This window comes from Pongo abelii, chromosome X, assembly GCF_028885655.2.
Source record: "Pongo abelii isolate AG06213 chromosome X, NHGRI_mPonAbe1-v2.0_pri, whole genome shotgun sequence".
NCBI lineage: Eukaryota > Metazoa > Chordata > Mammalia > Primates > Hominidae > Pongo > Pongo abelii.
The window spans coordinates 125,124,939-125,146,610 of NC_072008.2; the positions used below are offsets into that span (position 1 = coordinate 125,124,939).

A 21,672-nucleotide genomic window follows, 5' to 3' on the forward strand; every position below is an offset into this window, starting at 1 on the left:
GAGTCTTGCTCTGTCGCCCAGGCTGGAGTGCAGTGGTACAATATCGGCTCACTGCAATCTCCGCCTCCCGGGTTCAAGCGATTCTTCTGCCTCAGCCTCCCAAGTAGCTGGAACTACAGATGCACGCCACCGTACCCAGCTAATTTTTGTATTTTTAGTAGAGATGGGGTTTCACCATATTGGTCAGGCTGGTCTCGAACTCCTGACCTCAGGTGATCCACCCACCTCGGCCTCCCAAAGTGCTGGGGTTACAGGCGTGAGCCACTGCTCCTGGCCATAAATTTTTTTTTAATGGAATGTTCGGACAGAGACCAAGACACGGGGAGAAAGCCACGTGAAGAAAGATGAAGGCAGAGATTGAAGCAATGCATCTACAAGCCAAGGAATGCCAAAGATTGGCTGCAAACCAGAAGCAATGAAAGAGGCATGGAAAAGATTCTCTCTCACAGCCTTCATAAGAAACCAACCTTGCTGACCCCTTGATTTCAGACTTCTATTCCCTAGATCTGTGAGACAATACATTTCTGCGCTCAGTTTGTGCCATATGTTATAACAGCCTTAGGTAACGAATGCAGCATTAGTTAATGAAGCATTGACATTGTCCAGCATAATACCGGACTAGATGTCCTTAAGGGCACTTCTTTACTTCTCTAATACACAATTTTTAAAATGGTTCAATTCAATGACAGAAGACAATAAATTGTTGGAAATATATTTAATTCATTTATTCATTCAATAAATATTCACTGAACACACTACATGGCACAGTAGGGAACAAAACAGACAATCCCCTACCCTGGTGGAGCTTACATGCTAATAAAGGAGACAGACATAAAAAAAAAGATAAATACATAGCCACAAACTTGTTAAGTGATATTAAGAAAATACAGGGTGTGGCCGGGTGCAGTGGCTTACACCTGTAATCCCAGCAGTTTGGGAGGCCGAAACGGGCAGATCACCTGAGGTCAGGAGTTTGAGACCAGGCTCGCCAACATGGTAAAACCTTGTCTCTACTAAAAATATAAAAATTAGCCAGGTGTGGTGGTGCACACCTGTCCCAGCTACTCTGGAGGCTGAGGTAGGAGAATCACTTGAACCTGGGAGGCGGAGGTTGCTGTGCGCTGAGAAAGCGCCATTGCACTCCAGCCTAGGTGACAAGAGTGAAACTCCATCTCAAAAAAAAAGAATGAAAGAAGGAAAGAAAGAAAGAAGGAAAAGACAAGAAAAGAAAAGAAAAGACAGGGTGCTAGGAGAGAATATAAGAGAGTATTCATAGATGTCCTCTCTGGAGAGACAATATTTAAATTGGAAAGTTGAAGGAAGAGAAGGATCTCTATGTGAAGACAGGGAAGCTCATTTCAGGCAGAGGAAACTGCATGTGCAAGGGTCTTGATGTAGAAATATGTTGGCAAGGGTAAAGAACAGAAAGGCTATTAGAACTTGATATGCATGGGAAATAAGGGAGAGGAAAAAAAGTCAAAGATGACTAACTGGGAAACTGAGTGAACAGTGGGAGCTATTGACTGAGGTGTGGAAGAATCTAGAAAGAATGAAATGGGTCAGGGTAGGAAGCAAAAGTTCAGTTTTAGACATGTTAAGTTGGGAATCAGTAAATCCTCAAGTGGGAAACTGAATATATAAGCTTAGAGCCCAGGAGAAAGGCGTTGGCTGGAGATAGAAATTTGGGAGTCATCAATATAGGTGGTATTTATAGCCCTGGAACTGGAAAGGATTATTAGCAAGGGAGTAAGTGGGGCTAAAGAAGGGAGAAGGGCCAAGGACTGAGTCCTGGGACATCCTGACTCAGAGATGTGGCATTGTCAGATCTGCATTGTCATCTGAGACTCTCCCTTCCCAACTATACTGCCTTTCCCCTTGCTATTCGCAAGTGTCAAGTCTGTGTCATGGTCTGAGGCATTTTCTGCCCAATCTTGCTTCCTCCCCTTTTGTAATTCACAAGCAGATCCCAATAAACTTCTTACACTGCTAATTCTGTCTTCAGTATCTGCTTCCCAGAGGACCTGAACTGACACAATTGGTACCAGGATTGGTCTGAGAAAGCAGGAAATGATTGGGGTTTTGGCACTGGATCACTTAATGAAATGAAATGAGGACTTCTTCCCAAGTAGTGTGTGGACCATGGACAGTCCCTGGTACAAGATGGTGGCCCAACTGCTAAAACTGTCACTGGTAGTAACGTGGGAGAGTGTTCTGGTAAAAAGAAAATGCTCTGGCAGGGGCAATGAAGAGTAGAGATGAATAACTTTGCATAGAAGGACAGTGGACTTGGCTGGCTGTCATTAAGGTGCACAGACACCATATGAAGGGACAATTAAGTGGCTGAGGGCAGTTAACTATTGAAAACTAAGCATGAAGGCCAGAGGACCTCTTTGGTAGCTCATAAAGATGTTCTTATCTCCTTCAGTGAGAGAGTAGAAAAACCTAGAGATCAAACTCAGAATGACCAAGCTTCAAAGGTGACTGAATACTCATCCAAGCCAGGTCCATGATACTCAAGTCAGCACTCCAGTTAGGCAAACCCAGGATCATGGCAAACAGCATGGGAATGTCTAAGTGGGTGCTCCCAAAGATTTGACTCCTCAGACTGCTCTGAACCTTTAGAGCCTACAGCAGTAACTCATCTCTCCCTATTAAGGGCTAGCATTCATCCCATCCTTTGTGGAAAGACAGCACAAAGGCCTTTCTCTTATAAGGCACCAAGATCTGCCTCCACCTTTTCTCCTGGCTATAAGACCAGTAAGTAGGGTTAGGTCAGGGTGTAAGCCTGCCAGGGATGTGCTGGGCCTGGTAAGAAAGGAAAAGATCTATACCCCAAAGGAGATGTAAGATCTAGCCAACATATGCTAGGAGTCAGAGAGGTCCCACAGACTGGATTTAGAGTGTTTGAGCAATGGGGCCAGAACATAAGACTAGGTAAGGGAGAGTTTATTGATTTGGGGGCACTGTCCAGGAATACAGGACTTAGCACTGTGGCAAGGACCCTAGTAGTTGGTGTAAACTGGCAGTCAGGGTGGCCCCTAGAACCCTGGGGAAAGTGATAACCCACATTGAGTGAGCGTGAAATGCCTAAATTGCCAGGACAGATGGTAATGAAAGGAAGTAAGTAGCGCAGGAAGGTGAACATGCTGGAGTGGTTATATAACCTGAGGCCAGAAGACCAGCCAGAGAATTATGTTGCACAGGAGGGCTCAGGAGATGCACCATTTACCAATGCCATGTGGAATTCCCTGGTGAAAGGGGTGCCAGCATCACCAAGATGTTCCATGGTGTTGCTCCTCTGCAGGCCAAGGTGGACTACAGGAGAGGCAATCACAGAGCTGGGCTTGTTAATGGAAGCCAAAGTTATAAGGGCCGAGTGACTGTGTTTAACTGCCCGAAGTCAGAAGGCTGCACTTACCATAATGATTAGCAATCAGAGGAGCAGCCAAAGACACTTGACCCTCCAGGAGTCAAGAGGATTAACAGTGCATGTTGTCCCTAGGGGCAAAATAGGTGGACTGCCAACAAGAATATCGTTTAATTACATAATTTTTTAAGTGGCAATAGATGAAGAGGAGGTTGAGAGTCAACGCCCCTATAAAAAGCCATGATCTCCTGCCTAGTTCCTGGATCTGAGTTATTAGACTTAGGACTCATTGACTGAAGAGGTGGCTAGGTCCCCTGGAAGAAGAACCCTACACATCACCATGGCAATTATAAACCATAGTTTGAGTCCTTCTCCCAAAAGGACCTAAGACTTAGATGACTCTACATGAAGGACAGACATTTAGAGACTACTGGAAATTGATGTCTAGAGACCCAAAAAGTTTCTCTAACAAGGAATTCCAGGTAATAAGCAAGGAGGCAGAACACAAATTTGGATAGAAGATAGTTTACCAGTATAGGAGTACTCTCCTGGTATACACCCGGGGAAGGACCCTGGAAGACAGCACAAACAAAATGCTAGGATAGATCCTAGAAGCATGAAAAACATGTTGTCTGACACTAAGTGCAGTAGAAATGCCTACATTGCCCTGGCAGATAGTGAAGAAAGGAATGAGAAGGCTCAGGGAGGTGGGCATGCTGGAGTGCGTATGTTATGTGAGGCCAGAAGACCCACTGGAGGATTCTCTTGTACAGAAGGACTCAGGGAACATCCAGTTCACCCAGGCCATAAGGAATGTGCTGGAGAGAGGGATGCCAGAATCACCAGTAAATTCAATGTGGATCTCCTCTGCAGGCCAGAGTGGATGGTAGGAGGGGCAATCCCAGAACTGGGCTCATAACTAGCAATGGGGATGATGGGGCCTTTTCCATCCTGGAAGGGCCAGCAATTCATTCTCATAGGATGGACATTCTTTCTGAATATGGTTTTGCCTTTCCTGCCCACAGAACCTCATCCAGCACCACCATCCAGGGGCTTAAGGAGTGCCTGATCCACACCATAGAATCCAACACAGCACAGCATCCAAACAGAGAATTTATTTCATAGCAAAGGAAGTTTGGGAGTGTGCCCGTGACCATAGGATCCCCTAGGCATGCAACATTCCACACCATTCATAAGTAGCGGCCTGACAGAGTGATGGAATGGCAAGGAGCAGCTGAAGCACCAGCTCAGAAGCAACACTCTGCAAAGATGTGGTAGCATCCTCCAGGATGCAGTGTAAGCACTAAATTAGAGACCTCTATATGGCACCATCTCGCCAAGAGGAAAAATACATGGGTGCAGGAACCAAGGGATGAAAGCAGGAGTACCATCATTCTCAATAACCTACTAGTAGCAAGACATTGTGCTTTCAGTCTCCACAACCTGGGGCTCTACAGTGTAAGAGGTGGGCACACTCTTGCCAGGGGCATAGCAGGAGTCCCATTGAACTATACGCTACAGCTGCCACCAGAGCATTTTGGAGGTCAGAGACATGGGAAGTAAAAATTAGAAATACTCTGTTATAAGGTGCCTGCACTACTCATGAAGCAGTATAGTGTTAGTTGAAGGTTGACTTACATTAGTTAAAAATGTACTTTATAGGCTGGGTGTGGTGGCTCATGTCTGTAATCCTGACACTTTGGGAAGCTGAGGCAGGAGGATAGCTTGAGCTCAGGGGTTTGAGACCAGCCTGGACAACATGGTGAAAACTTGTCTCTACAAAAAATTACAAAAATTAGCCAGGCAGCATGGCACGCATCTGTAGTCCTGGCTACTTGCGGGGCGGAGGTAGGAGGATCACTTAAGTTCAGGAGGTCGAGGCTGCAGTGAGCCGAGATCGAGCCATTGCACTCTAGCCTGGGTGGCAAAGTGAGACCCGGTCTCAAAAATAAATTAATTAATTAAAATGTGTATTATAAACTCTAGGGCAACCATTGCAACTGATACATTAGGAGAGGAGATAAAATTGAATCATATGAAAAGCTCAATTTAAACCAGGGAAGGCAGAAAAAGACAATAGGGAGAAAACAAAGAACAAGAGCAATAAATAGAAAACGGTTATAAAAATGGACACAAATACACACTTAGAAGAAATAAGACCTGGTTTTCAATCATCAGTAGAGTGACTAAAGTTAATGTGAATCAATTGTACATTCCAAAATACCTAGAAGAGGCCAGGCGCGGTGGCTGACGCCTGTAATCCCAGCACTCTGGGAGGCCAAGGCAGGTGGATCACCTGAGGTCAGGAGTTCAAGACCAGCCTGACCAATATGGTGAAACCCCATCTCTACTAAAAATACAAAAATTAGCCAGGCATGGTGGCATGCGCCTGTAATCCCAGCTACTCGGGAGGCTGAGACAGGAGAATTGCTTGAACCCGGGAGGCAGAGGTTGCAGTGAGCTGAGATCATGCCACTGCACTCCAGCTTGGATGACAGAGCAAGACTCCATCTCAAAAAAGCAAAACAAAACAAAACAAAATAGCTAGAGGAGAATAATTCAAATGTTCCTAGTTAAAAGAAAAGATTTATGTTTAAGATGATGGATATTCCAATTACCCTGATCTGATTATGTAAATGCATCAAATTATCACATGTATCCCAAAAGTATGTACATCTAATATGTATCAATTTAAACAAATAAATATACGAAAGAAAATAGTTATGAAGATGGTAGATACTAGTCTGACTATATCAAAGTCACTTTAAATGTGAATGGTCTAAATGCACCAATTAAAAGACAGAGATTGTCATAGTGGATAAGAAAATAAGATCCAATTACACACTGTTTATAAGAAATCCACTTTTAATATAAAGACATAGACATATTAAAAGTCAAAGGTATGGTGACTCACACCTGTAATCCCAGCACTTTGAGAGCCTGAGGTGGGAGGATTGCTTGAGCCCAGGAATTTGAGACCAGCCTGGGCAACACAGTGAGACCCCATCTCTGCAAAAAAATTAAAAATAAAGTAAAAAGATAGCCACAGATACACTAAAAAAACAAAAAAAACAAAAACAAACAAACAAAAAAAAAACACTAACCAAAAGAAAGTTGGGGTAGTTATATTTCTATCAGATAAAGCAGGTTTCATAACAAGGAATGTCATCAAGAATAAAATGGGGATCATTCTGCGACCGGCACTCCACAGGTCAGGTGGCTGCACAGTAGTGGCGGAGGTGACCATAGCCACATAATGTCCAAGTTCGTTCATCCGTCCATGTCAAATGGATTGTGGGGAAGGTGACTGGGACAAAAATGCAAAAGACTGCTAAAGTGAGAGTGACCAGGCTTGTTCTGGATCCCCATTTATTAAAGTATTATAATAAGCGAAAAACCTACTTTGCTCACAATGCCCTTCAGCAGTGCACAACTGGGGATATCGTGCTTCTCAAAGCTTTACCTGTTCCACGAACAAAGCATGTGAAACATGAACTGTCTGAGATTGTTTTCAAAGTTGGAAAACTCATAGATCCAGTGACAGGAAAACCCTGTGCAGGAACTACCTATCTGGAGAGTCCATTGAGTTCAGAAAGCACCCAGCTAAGCAAAAAATCTGAAAGAACTCAATATCTCTTCAGCACAGTGAAGAAGGAATGGAAGAAGAAGCCAAAGGGAAAGATTTATATGTTTATTTTATGGAAAAATAAATTTTTCTAAGTTTCATCACAAACTGTGTCCAATTTCTCTTGTGGTATTTATGAAATAGCTAAAAGCAAATGAAGTAAAGGGCATATTATGGTTTTTCACAAAGGTTTATGGTCATACCTCAAATTTTCTTTTCAGTGAACATACTTTCACGTCACACTAAGTGTGTCTAGTGGTCTGTTGCATTTTGTAAGCTCACTGTTTTAGAAGGTTTTGTTTTCATTATTCGAGACAGGGTCTCGCTTTGTCACCCAGGCTGGAGTGCAGTGGTACAATCTTGGCTCACTGCAGCCTCAACTTCCCTGGCTCCAGCAATCTTTCCACCTCAGCCTTCTGAGTAGCTGGGAGCACAGGAGCGTGCCACTACACCTGGCTAATTTTTTGTAAATTTTGTAGAGACAGGGTCTCCCTATGTTGCCCAGGCTGTTCTTGAACTCTTGGGAGTGAAATGCTCACATTGGCCTCCCAAAGTGCTGGGATTACAGGCCTGAGCCATTGTGCCCAGCCAGTTTTCTTTTTTTCATTCAAAAGAATCTTGAATTTATCTTAGAATCTTTATTTTGAGGGAAGAAAGCCTTTGAATATAAACAAATAAGGCCACATTAAGTGAATCTTTTGGATGCTATATATTCAAAATAAATATTTTATTTTTCTGACTTCACCAGTTCCAAAGGGAAATAATCAACATGCTTATGGTCAGAATTTTTTTTGATCAAGCTGTATTAATAAGAATGTCGACGTGTGGAAAATAAAATTTTACAATTCCGAAAAAAATAAAATAAAATAAAATGGGGCATTATGGGGGTCAAGTCTCAAGAAAAAATACAATCTTAAAACGTGTATGCCCTAACAACAAAGCATCAAAATAAATGAGACAAAAACTGTAGAACTATAAGAATAACTAGACACATCTACTATTATCATTGGAGATTTCAACACCCCTCTGTCAGCAATGGATAGATTAAGCAGGCAGAAAATCAGTACAAATATAGAATGGATTGTGGAGAAGGAAGAAAATGAAACCTAGTGGCAGCCCTGAGACCAACTGCAGCAAGATGAGCTATAGTTCTTCCCACTAACCTCCTCTTCTAAGTCTTCCCTCAGGAAGAGAGGTTCACAGGAACTCTGCACAGGAACTCTGAAGTTAATCCAGGCAACACAAAGGGTGGACTGTGGCAAGCATGGAGCTGCATAGCTCAGAGCGCCCATCAAGAAAGACTTTGCCATGGAACTATGAGGAGTGAAGTTAGCTTACAGCCTCAGGTTGCAGGACCTTCCAAGACTGGCTGCAGTATTCTTGACAAAACCATGCTTTCCCTGGGCAGCCTCCAGTCAATAACTAAGCAAGGTGGCAGTTCTAGGGCCTGGCCACTTCTGCCCAATGTGAGACTCTTTTAAGAGGCAGTCTTTCCTCCAGAACTCCCCACCGGGTTGAGACCAAGACTTTGTCATATTTGCCTTAAAGTCTAAGGCAACTCTGCCCAATTCTGTTTCCACCTCTTATCCTTTCACATGTGTCAGATATGCATTGTAGTTTGAATGCCTTTCCTGCTCAATCTTGCTCTCTGCCCTTTTATCTTTCACAGGTATTAGCCACAATCAACATCCTGCATTCCTAACTCCATATTAGCATCTGCTTCCTAGAGGACCCAAATAGACACAATTAGCCACACACCACTGCCATCCACTTTGGGGAGATTCTTCAGAATACACTTAATCAAGCATTTCAAGAGTCTCTTCATTATGATCAAAATGTTTTCAGCAAGTTCTTCAGTTTAATTCATAACTAGGAAAATCAGATAATGAAAACCATTTAATACCACAGCCTCACAATCTCCATCAAGGCATGTGTGCTGCCAGTTGCAGGGGCTCACACCTGTAATCCCAGCACTTTGGGAGGACGAGGTGGGCGGATCACGAGGTCAGGAGATCGAGACCACCCTGGCTAACACGGTGAAATCCCATCTCTACTAAAAATACAAAAAATTAGCCGGGCGTGGTGGCGCGCGCCTGTAGTCCCAGCTACTCGGAAGGCTGAGGCAGGAGAATGGCTTGAACCCGGGAGGCAGAGGTTGCAGTGAGCCGAGATCGTGCCACTGCACTCCAGCCTGGGGGACAGAGTGTGACACTCAGTCTCAAAAAAAAAAAAAAAAGGCATGTGTGCTGTAGCTACAGTTTTTACAATCGTTGCATTCAGTTTATCTGGAAGGATAGAACACTGATGAAGCTTGTCATACAAGCATACATTTGGGCTGCGTAAAGTTAATCTTAATCATGCTTATGATCATTCAGATTAAGGGTTTTTGTTCCAGAAAGATACAAGATTTTTCTTGAAGCTCAGTCAAGTGATGAATTTTCTTTAGGGAAGTCAGTGACTTCCTTGAGCAAAAGTAGTTATTTATGATCATTATCCTAACCTCATAACAAAGCTGGAAAAAAAAAACCTTTAACATAACTGGCAAGCATTAAGTGCTTCTCATAATCTTCATGTGTAGCTCAGGTAGAGAGGGCTTTCTTGTGGTCAACAGTGTGTAGATGTGTTAGTTAGTGCTATTGTTTGGATGTTTGTTCCCCCAAAACTCATGTGGAAATTTGATCCCCAGTGTTGGAGATGGGGCCTGTTAGGAGATGTTTGGGTAAAGGGGCAAATCCCTCATATGAATAGATTAATGCCCTAAGGAGGGAAGTGGTGAGTGAGTTCTCACTCTATTACTTCTCATGAGAGCTGGTTGTTAAAAAGAGCCTGGTACCTCCCTCTTCTCTCCCTTGCTTCCTCTCTCGCCATGTGATCTCTGCATACACTGGCTCCCCTTTGCTTTCTGCCATGAGTGGAAGCACCCTGAGGCTTTTATCAAGATGCCCAACATTCCAGCCCGTGGAACCATGAGCCAAACAAACCTCTTTTCTTTATTAGCTCAGATATTTCTTTTTCTTTCTTTCTTTCCTTTCTTTCTTTCTTTCTTTTTTTTTTTTTAAGACAGAGTCTCACTCTGTGACCCAGGCTGGAGTGCAGTGGCACAATCTCAACTCACTGCAACCATTGCCTCCCAGACTCAAGCGATTCTTGTGCCTCAGTCTCCCGAGTAGCTGAAACTACAGGTGTGCACTATCACATCCAGCCAATTTTTTGTATTTTTAGTAGAGACGGGGTTTCGCCACATCGGCCAGGCTGGTCTTTTTGTTTGTTTGTTTTTGTTTTTGTTTTTGAGACAGAGTCTGGCTCTGTCACCCAGGCCGGAGTGCAGTGGCACGATCTTGGCTCACTGCAACCTCTGCCTCCTGGGCTCAGGTGATTCTCGTGCCTCAGACTCCCAAGTAGCTGGGACTACAGGCACACACCACCATACCTGGCTAATTTTTTGTATTTTTAGTAGAGATGGAGTTTCACTATGTTGGCCAGGCTGGTCTCAAACTCCTGACCTCAAGTGATCCACCCACCTCAGCCTCCCAAAGTTCTGGGATTACAGGCATGAGCCACTGCACCCAGCCAGATATTTCTGCATACCGACACAAACAGACTGAGACAGTCAGGTAGACTAGAATCTGCTGTGGTAACAAAGAGACCCTGAAATTTCAGTGGCTTAACCAAAGGTTGATTTTTCACTCACACAAAGTCCTATGAGATGGTTCCTGTATGAGCAACTCTCCAGGGTGGTTTTCCTCTGAGGGGTAAACCCAAGGATACAGTTTCCTTGCATCGTGTTCCACCATTTCAGAGTCCTTTGCTTCCTGCTGTACAATAGCAAAGAGATTTATTAATAGCATGAAAAATCATGAAGGGTATTACATGGTTTAGGCCTAGAAGTGGCAGTTATCAATCCTACACATGTTCCCTTGCCAAAACAAAACCACATGGTCCCATTTAGGCAAAAAGAAAGCTTGGAAATGTAAGGGAGCATGTGGATATTGGTGGATAGTCTCTGGCATAATAGACTTTGCTTTTGATATAACAGCTTGAAAACATGAAACAAGCTCTAAAGTTGGATTTACCTAAGCTTTTGCACTCTTCATAGTTTATCCTGACACATCACCTTCAGTCTAAGTTATTCACATAAAGTCATCAATAAGCTTAAATTTCTTCTCTATCTCAATTAATTACATCACCATCCACCCATTTGCTCAAGTGCAAAACTTAAAATTTATCCGTGTTTCTGCTACATAGAAACTGGATAAAAGAGCCGGGCACGGTGGCTCACGCCTGTAATCCCACTACTTTGGGAGGCCAAGGCGGGAAGATCACCTGAGGTCAGAAGTTCGAGACTAGTCTGGCCAACATGGTAAAACTCTGTCTCTATGAAAAATACAAAAATTAGCTGGGCATGGTGGTGGGTCCCTGTAATCCCAGCTACTCAGGAGGCTGAGACAGGAGAATCGCTTGAACCCAGGAGGCAGAGGTTGCAGTGAGCCAAGATCCCACCAGTACACTCCAGCCTGGGCAACAAGAGCAAAACTCCATCTCAAAAACAAAAAAAAAAGAAATGATAAAAGAAAGCCAAAGAGCCCTGTGCAGGAGTGATCCCAGAGCAGCTTCTATGAATATTACAATTCCACTTGGAAGGAATTCCTAAAGTGAAGATGGATTGGTGGAATTACCTGTGAAGATATGCTCACAATGTCAGGTTCATTTAAAAAAAGAAAATAAAATAGAACGACCTATGAAGAGTATTTTAATATTTCCCTTTGCTCTAAGGCTGTGTTTTATACTAACTTCTTATTGCAGTGTGATAGCTCATTAAGACTTCCCTAAAGAGAAGAGGGTTCCCTGAATATCCTATGTGAGTATTCAGGTCTGCTTAACAGTTATAGTTCTCACTGTCAATTAATAAACAGACATTTTGGTTCATATATATCTGTATCTTATGAGTAGAATCATTCATTCATTCATATATTTAACAAATATTTATTGAGTGCCTAGTAGGCTACAGTTTTAAATGCCAAAAATATAGAAGTATGCCAAACAGATAAAACCTTTGACCTCATGGAGCTTACATCTTAGTAGGCTAAAGAGAGACAAATTTTGGCCCGGAGTGGTGGCTCATGCCTGTAATCCCAGCACTTTGGGAGGCTGAGGTGGGCGGATCACTTGAGGTCAGGAGTTTAAGACCAGTCTGGCCAACATGGTGAAGCCCCGTCTCTACTAAAAATACAAAAATTTAGCCAGATGTGGTGGTGCATGCCTGTAATCCCAACTACTCAGGAGGCTGAGGCAGGAGAATTGCTTGAACCCGGGAGGCAGAGGTTGCAGTGAGCGGAGATTGAGACACTGCACTCCATCCTGGGCAACAGAGCAGGACTCTGACAAAAAAAAAAAAAAGAGAGAGAGAGAGAGAGAGAGGTTTTTTTAAGGAAAATATATAGTGTGTCAGATGGATAGTGGTAAATTCTATAGAGAACAAGAAAGCAGGGAAGGGGGACAGGATGTACCAAGGTGGGGGTTACAATTTTAAACAAAGTATTCGGGCCTCACTGGGAAGAAGACATTTGAGCAAATCTCTGAAGGAGGTGAAGAAGCAGCCAATCAGATGGCTATAGAAAAGCATTCCAGGCAGAAGAGACACCAAGTGCAGAGGCCTGAGGTGGGGAGTGCCTGGTTTGTTTATGGATCAGCAGAAAGGCCAGTGTGACTGAAGTGGAGTGAACACAGGGGAGAGTAGTGGCGAGGAGTCAGAGAGATAATGTGGGGGCAGTGGGGGGATGAGGGAAAGATTGTGTAGGGCCTTGCAGAGCAGTATTAGGATTTTGGATTTTACTTTGAGATGTAGAGTCATCGGAGGGTTCCGAACAGTGAAGTGACACCATCTGACTTTCACGCTAAAAGAATCAATTGGCCGTATGTGGTGGCTCACGCCTGTAATCCCAGCACTTTGGGCCAAGGTGGGAGGATCACAAGATCAGGAGTTCGAGACCAGCCTGGCCAACATGGTGAAACCCCGTCTCTACTAAAAATACAAAAAGTACCCGGGCATGGTGGTGGGTGCCTGTAATCCCAGATACTCAGGAGGCTGAGGCAGGAGAATTGCTTTCAGGAGGTGGAGGTTGCAGTGAGCCAAGATCATGCTACTGCACTCCAGCCTGGGCCACAGAGCAAGACTCTGTCTTGATTAAAAAAAAATTAAAAGGATTAATCACTCTAATTGCAGAATTGAGAATACAGTGTAAGAGAGCAATGGTGAAGCAGAAAGACCCATTAAGAGATAATCCCAATAGTGCAGGTGAGGGATGATAGTTTTTTAAAGAGAAAAAGGGGTATCAAGCATGACTACAAGATTTTTGGCCTGAGTTACCAAAAGAATGAAGTTTCGGCCAGGTGCGGTGGCTCATGCCTGTAATCCCAGCACTTTGGGAGGCTGAGGTGGGTGGATCACCTGAGGTCAGGAGTTCGAGACCAGCCTGGTCAACATGGTGAAACCCTGTCTCTACTAATAATACAAAAATTAGGCATGGTGGTGCACACCTGTAGTCCCAGCTACTTGGGAGGCTGAGGCACAAGAATTGCTTGAGCCCCGGGGGCAGAGTTTGCAGTGAGCCAAGATCGCAACACTGCACTCCAGCCTGGGTGACAGAGTAAGACTGTGTCTCAAAAAAAAAAAAAAAAAGAAGTTTCCATTTGCCAAGACGGGGAAGGCTAGGGAGGGATAGATTTGGTGGGGTAGATCAGGGGTCTCATTTGAGACACTTTATGATTGAGATGCATATGAAATATCTAAGTGGAGCTATTAAGGGGGTCTCTGGACATGGGAGTCCAGAGTTCAGGGGAGAAGTCCAAACTAGAGATACAGTAGTCCTCTCTTATCTGTAGGAGATCTGTTCCAAGATCCCTGGTGGACGCCTTAAAACATGGATAGTATTGAACCCAATATATATACTGTTTTTTTTCACCTGATAACCGAGAGAGCTACTAAGAGACCAACAGGCAGGTATCATGGACAACTTGGGTACAACGGACAGAGGGATGATTCACACCCCAGGTGGGACAAAGCAAGATTTCATCACACTACTCAGAATGGTGTATAATTTAAAACTTATGAATTGTTTATTTCTGGAATTTTCCATTTAATATTTGCAAACTGTAGTTGACCACAGGCAACTGAAACTGAGGAACATGAAACTTCAGATGAGGGAATACTACAGTATATATTTGGGAGTCATCGGGACATAGATGACATTTAAACCCATGAGACTAAATGAGATCAGCATGGAAATCGGTTTAAATGGAGAAAAAGCTCAAGGAGTGAGCCTAGAGCACTCGAATATTTTACAGGTTATGGAGATGAGGAAGAACCAACAAAGGAGACCAAGAAGGAGTGACGGTAGTTATCAAGAGTCAGCCTTCTGAGCCTGCTTGCTGCAGGGTATCCTGATAAAGCTGAATTTCTGGATCTGCAGAGCTAAGAAATCAACAGCAGGGACCCTCACCAAGGTACTGCTGTCTGGTGAAGTCTAGCTAAGTAGTCAGTCAGCGTTTTCCTTTGATATCTTTTAAATGCAACAAAATCTCATGCAAATTATATGCAAAAACAACAGGATGGCAATATTGTGGTAGATATGGCTAGTCTCTTGTTTAGGGACAGACATTAAACACTAGAGCCATGCATGCCACACTGGCAGGAGGAGCTCCTCCCTGTGACCCTCCAACCAGGCCCTCAGGCCAACCTTGGAGAACACCCAGCAGAGACACTGAAAACCACTCCCAGTGAGGCAGGAGAATAGGGACTGGAGTTAAGGACCCTAAGGCCATTTCACGCTGACTTCCTAGAACTAAATTGAAAGGAAAACCCTAACTTTCCACACCTAAGTAACAAAAGGACCAGAGACTACTCCCTTTCCAAACCCCCACCTTTTCTGGATGGCAGATGGAAAATTGAAAGTACCTCTCATTGGTTGCAAAAAGCAAAGGAGTGTAACTTTGCAAAGGAGTGTAACTTTGTAACTTCACTTTAGCCTCTGATTGGTTGCACCAATCAGATGTTTGCATAGGAGTGTGACCTTTGTAACTTCACTTCAGCCTCTTATTGTGGGCCACCAATTCATTTACATGCGGTGAACACCAAGTGGCCAATGGGAACTCTCTAGGGGTTATTTGGACCCAAGAAAATTCTGTATCCGGGGATCTTGAGCCGCTGCTCTGCTGCTCCCACACAGTGGAGTGCACTTTCATTTTCAATAAATCCCTGCTTTCATTCTTTCGTTGCTTCATTCTTTCCTTGCTTTGCTGTGCATTTTGTCCAATTATTTGTTCAAAACTTCAAGAATCTGGACAGCTTGCAGTCAAGACCTTCTACTGATAACACCAGTGCCCCAATAGCAAAAGACTACTGGCTCACTGCAACCCCCTTTCATTGATGCTGCCAATACCAACTGACCTAGAAGTAAAAGAACACTTCACACTCCAACAGCTGGACCTTATCAGCAGGTTAGGTTGAGAGAGATTTAAGTCAAGGTTAGCACTCCAAGTCTATGATGGGTTAAATCCCAAAGCCTCAAATCTCTCAAGATATTCTTCCCCCATCCCTGCTGTAATTGAAACCTTGGCTGCCTGCTGACCCCTTTCAAGTGTGAGCTGTTTATTTTCTCATCCCCCCTACAGCTTAATGCCTCAGGGAGTGCCAGGAGGTGGAGCTCGAGCTCTCCTCGCTCCCCAAGACCACTTTCTGATCTTTGTTCCTCCTCCCTCCTGAGAAATCTCTAGCTCTTCCTTGGCTCATGCTATCCACTTGTATCATCCTCTCCCATTCCTGGTGGCAGTCTTCTATCACCTTCCCAGTCACTACCCTCATTTGTGAAGAATTTAGTTCTGTACTCACAGTTTCTCTGTCCTCTTTGTCCCAACTTCCCCTGTCATTCTTAGTGATTTCAACATTCACGTGGCCAATAACCCAGCGTGCACACCTCATGTTTCCTTGATCTGCCCATTGCAAATAACTACTGCCATTTTGGGACATACTTCACAACCCAAAGCAGCAAGATGGGGCCTTGTATCTTGAAGGTTCATATACTTCAATGCATTTTTTTCATTGGTACACCAGCACATGGTTTATAAAAGTTGACAACTCTTTAGAACAGGAAATAGGTAAAAGTGTGTATTGTTTTTATTAGAAGTTGGGCCTGTGCTTCATTCTTTCTGTTTTGTTTTCTGTTAAACTCACCGTGGGTCAGTGATTACAAATGGGATTTTATTTTATTTTTATTTTTTAGAGATGAGGTCTTGCTCTGTCACTCAGGTTGGAGAGCATAGCTCACTAGGGCCTCGAACTCCTGGGATCAAGGGAGTCTCCCACCTCAGCCTCCACAATAGCTAGGAATACTGGTGCACACCACCACACTCAGCTAATTTTTAAAATTTTTTGTAAAGACGACATCTCACTATGTGGCCCAGGCTGGTCTCAAATTCCTGGCCTCAAGTGATCCTCCCGCTTTGGCCTCCCAAAGTGCTGGGATCATAGGCTGAGTCACCATGACCAGCCTATAAATAGGATTTTTAAATGTCACAGTAGGTGAAGATAAACCCCTAACGATCCAAAGATACATATGCACAAGGTCATTCATCACAAGATTGCTTATAATTGCAAAATATTGGAAATAATATAAATGTCCATACATAGGTTTATAGTTGAATAAGCTATGGTACATCCATACAATAGAATACTATGTGGCTGTAAAAAAAAAAAAGTGAGAAAAGTCTCTACAAACTGAAGTGGAGTGACTTCTAAAATAAAGTTACAGTGAAAAAGCAAAGTGCCAAAGATATGTCTATAGAATGCTACCTTTTAGGTAGTAAATAAAAGGAAGTATTTTCATACAAACATCTGTACATGAATGTTCACAGCAGCATTATTCATAATAGCCAAAAACCAGAATCAGACCATCAACGGATGAAGGGATGCTATCATTGGAATGTGTCCCCTCCAAAATAAAGGTGTTGCCAATGTGATGGCATCAAGAGGTGGTGCCTTTAACAGGTGATTAAGCCATTAGGGCTTCTCCTTCATTAAAGGGACTAAGGCCCTTATAAAAGAGGCTTCATGTAGCATTTGGTTAGTTTGCTATTCCACCTTTTGCCATGGGGTGGTGCAGCAAGAAGGACTCACCATACCAGATGCCAGCACCTTGGTTATGGACTTTCCAGCCTCCAGATCTGTAAGAAATAAATTTTTGTTCTTTCTAAATTACCTAGTCTCGGCCAGGCACGGTGGCTCATGTCTATAATCCCAGCACTTTGGGAGGCTGAGGCGGGTGGATCACGAGGTCAGGGGTTCGAGACCAGCCTGACTAACATGTTGAAACCCCGTCTCTACTAAAAATACAAAAAAATTAGCTGGGCATGGTGGCGGGTGCCTGTAATCTCAGCTACTCAGGAGGCTGAGGAAGGAGAATTGCTTGAACCTGGGAGGTGGGGGTTGCAGTGAGCCGAGATAGCGCCACTGCACTCCAGCATGGGCGACAGAGCAAGACTCTGTCTCAAAATAAATAAATAAATAAATAAATAAATAAATAACCCAGTCTCAGGTATTTTGTTGTAGCAGCACAAACTAAAACAATGGATAAACAAATTGTGGTACATCCGTACTATGGAATACTACCCAGCAATCAAAAGGAAGAAACTATTGATGAACACAACATGGATAAATCTCAAAGGTATTGTGCTGAGTGGAAGAAGCCAGTCTCAAAAGGTTACATGCTATATGCTTCCATTTATATGACATTCTCAGAAGGCAACACGATAGAGATAGAGAACAAATCTGTGGTTGCCCAGGTGGGGGCTGGGGAGGCCTTGACTACAAAAGGGCAGCACATGAGAAGTTGGGAACAGCTCTGGATCCTTATTGTGGTAGTGGTCACACCAGTCTATACATGTGCTCAAATTCCTAGGACTCTACACCAAAACATGATGTGATTATGCTGCATATCAATTACAAAAAGTATAGTGGTGGAATTTGTGGTAAAAATGTTATGACTTTAATTGTAGGTCTTCAGATAGTTATTAGAGACATATCACTCCAACACTTGGACCAAACTTGGTATAAAAAAAATATACTGGCCAGGCACGGTGGCTCACACCTGTAATCCCAGCACTTTGGGAGGCTGAGGCGGGCAGATCACCTGAGGTCAGGAGTTTGAGACCAGCCTGACCAACATGGAGAAACCCTGTCTCACTAAAAAAACAAAATTATCCAGGTGTGGTGGTGCATGCCTGTAATCCCAGCTACTCAGGAGGCTGAGGCAGGAGAATAGCTTGAACCCAGGAGGCAGAGGTTGCAGTGAGTCAAGATCGCACCACTGCACTCCAGCCTGGGCAACAAGAGCGAAACTCTGTCTAAAAAAAAAAAAAATACCAGCAGTGCCAGGCACAGTGACTCATGCCTGTAATCCCAACATTTTGGGAGGCCAAGGCAGGAGGAGGATTGCTTGAGCCCAGGAATTCAAGACCAGCCTGGGCAACATAGTGAGACCTCATCTCTACGAAAAAATTTTGAAAATTAGCTGGGCGTGGTGGTATATGCCTGTAGCCCTAGCTACTACAGAGGCTGAGGTGGGGGTATCACTTAAACCCAGGAGTTGGAGGTTGCAGTGAGTTATGATCATGCCACTGCACTCCCGCCTGGGTGACAGAGCAAGACCCTGTCTCTGAAAACAAAAACAAAAACAAAAACAAAACAGCAGCAAAGAAACTAAAAGTATCATGCAACTCCCATGAAAAATAACTGAAATTTGGATTACCATGACCTGCTGTATTGGTCCATTTTCACACTGCTGATAAAGACATACCTGAGACTGGGCAACTTAGAAAAGAAAGTGGTTTAGTGGACTTACAATTCCATGTGGCTGGGAGGCCTCATGATCATGTCAGAAGGCAAGGAGGAGCAAGTCACTTCTTACATGGATGGCAGCAGGCAAAGAGAGAGCTTGTGCAGGGAAACTCCCATTTTTAAAACCACCAGATCTCGTGAGACTTATCCACTATCACAAGAACAGCACAGGAAAGAGCCACCCCCATGATTGAATTACCTTCTAGTGGGTTCCTCCCACAACATGAGGGAACTGTGGGAGTTACATTTCAAGATGAGATTTGGGTGGGAACACAACCAAACCATATCACCTGGTAATGAGAGAAAATTAAACTCCATTATGTGACATATGTATCCCTTGAACAGTTCCTGATATAGAGTAAGTATTCAATAAACATTTGCGGAATGAATAAGTGAATAAATGAGTGAATGAGTGAGTGAATAAATGAAAAGGCTCATACATTTTGATACAAAATCTTCCTGCTTCAAATGTCATCAAAAATTTTGAAGCAGAATGGATGCACATTTCATCATCACCTAAAGCTAAACACAACAGGCCAAAGGCAAAAGCTGTGGAAACCACATTTTATAAGGTTGTACTGAATTGCAAAGGTTAGACCTACTGAATTCATTGTTCACACACTTACCAAAACTGCTGCCAAAGACATAGTGAAAATGATGACTGGGAACAAAGCAAGTGTATTTGTCAAATATCACAGTTCTTTTTAAAATTACAGATGTGGCTGGAAACTTAAAATAGCAAATATCCAACTTCTGAGGAGGTTGATATTATTTGCTGCAAATTGATGAGTCTATTGATCTTGTGAATTTAGCTAATATTTTGGTATTTATCATATTTAACTTAAGCCATTTCATGAAGACATCATGTTCTGCCAATCTTTTGCAACTTGTACAACTGAAGAAGAGATTTCCTTCTCTTCCTTCCTTCCTTCCTTCCTTCCCTCCTTCCTTCCTTTCATCTAACTAATGATTGCTGGGCACTAATGTGCCAGCCACCATTGCAGGTAACAAGGACACTGCTGTGAACAAGAGACAAGATCCCTTCCCTCATGGATCTTACATTCTGGTAGGTGGAAACAGACAATAAAATGACAGGAAAGAAAAACAGCAGACAGGGATAAATGCTATACAGAGAATTGAAATGGGGCAACATGGTAGAGTGAATGAGGGCCCTGTAGATTGGGCAGTCAGGCAAAGCCCTCTGAGAGGAGGTAACATTTTTTTTTTTTTTTTTTTTTTTTTTTGTGACGGAGTCTTGCTCTGTCAGCCAGGCTGGAGTGCAGTGGCATGATCTCGGCTCACTGCAAGCTCCGCCTCCCAGGTTCATGCCATTCTCCTGCCTCAGCCTCCCATGTTGCTGGGACTACAGGCGCCCGCCACCATGCCCTGCTAATTTTTTGTATTTTTAGTAGAGGCGGGGTTTCACCATGTTAGCCAGGATGGTCTCGATCTCTTGACCTCGTGATCTGCCCACCTCGGCCTCCCAAAGTGCTGGGATTACAGGCGTGAGCCACCGCGCCCAGCCAAGGAGGTAACATTTAAGTTGAGCTCTGAATGACAAAAAGAAATCAACTCTGCAAACTGGGGAAAGAACATTCCAATCAGAGGAAGCAGCTAGAGCAGTGGTTCTCAACAAGAATAGCACCACCTCCTAGGAAGCATTTTGGAAATTTGCTGGGAAGAGTACTACAGTGATCGGGGTATTCCGCTGGCATTTCCTGGAGAAAGGCCAGGGAAGCTGCACATCTGCAATGTGCAAGACAGTCTTGCATCCTTCATGGCTCTCAAAGATCCCATCAGACATTCATGTAGGTGGAAAACCTATTTACAATTATCTGTCTCAAGAACTTAACTTTGCTTTACTCCTAAAGACAAAACATTTTTTGCACAGTATTTTTGTACATGGCATTTTCCAGGATCGCAAGTACCATGTAAATAGAAGGAAGGTTGTATCTTGTTTCTTTCTTTCAGATCTTCATCAAGAGTTATTTAACATTTAAAAAAAAAAAAAAAAAGTTGCCAGCCAGGTGCAGCGGCTCATGCCAGCACTTTGGAAGGCCAAGGCGGGTGGATCACCTGAGGTCAGGAGTTCAAGACCAGCCTGGCCAACATGATGAAAACCCATCTCTACTAAAAATACAAAAATTAGCCATTTGCCAGGTGTAGTGGCGGGCACCTGTAACCCCAGCTACTCAGGAGGCTGAGGCAGGAGAATCGCTGGAACTCAGGAGGCAGAGGTTGCAGTAAACCGAGATCGCGCCACTGCACTCCAGCCTGCACAACAGAGTGAGACTCCATCTAAAAAAAAAAAAAAGTTGCCAAGGAAATAAAGATGTGTCATTAAAAGGAAAAAAAATCTCACCAATGGCAAGGCAATGTCACAGAAAACACTGCACCTTCAGAGAAAATTGATGGAGAAGAGAATTTTTTAAATTGATAATACATGGCCACGGCAAAAAAAAAAAAAACAAAAACAGGAGAAAAAGGCAAACAGTATAAAAAGGCACACAGGGTTGGGTGCAGTGGCTCACGCCTGTAATCCTGGCACCTTGGGAGGCCAAAGGGGGTAGATCACTTGAGGTCAGCAGTTTGAGACCAGCCTGGGCAACATGGTGAAATTCCTGTCTCTACTAAAAATACAAAAATTAGGGCCGGGCGCGGTGGCTCATGCCTGTAATCCCAGCACTTTGGGAAGCCGAGGCGGGTGGATCACGAGGTCAGGAGATCGAGACCATCCTGGCTAACACGGTGAAACCCCGTCTCTACTAAAAATGCAAAAAAATTAGCCGG

The 21,672-nt window shown here is 43.6% G+C and overlaps 1 pseudogene; it reads left to right on the plus strand.

Annotated features, from left to right (window-relative positions):
- Nucleotides 1-2,139: 2,139 nt before the first annotated feature.
- LOC129052832 (small ribosomal subunit protein uS17m-like) lies at nt 2,140-7,016 on the plus strand (annotated as a pseudogene).
- Nucleotides 7,017-21,672: the final 14,656 nt, after the last annotated feature.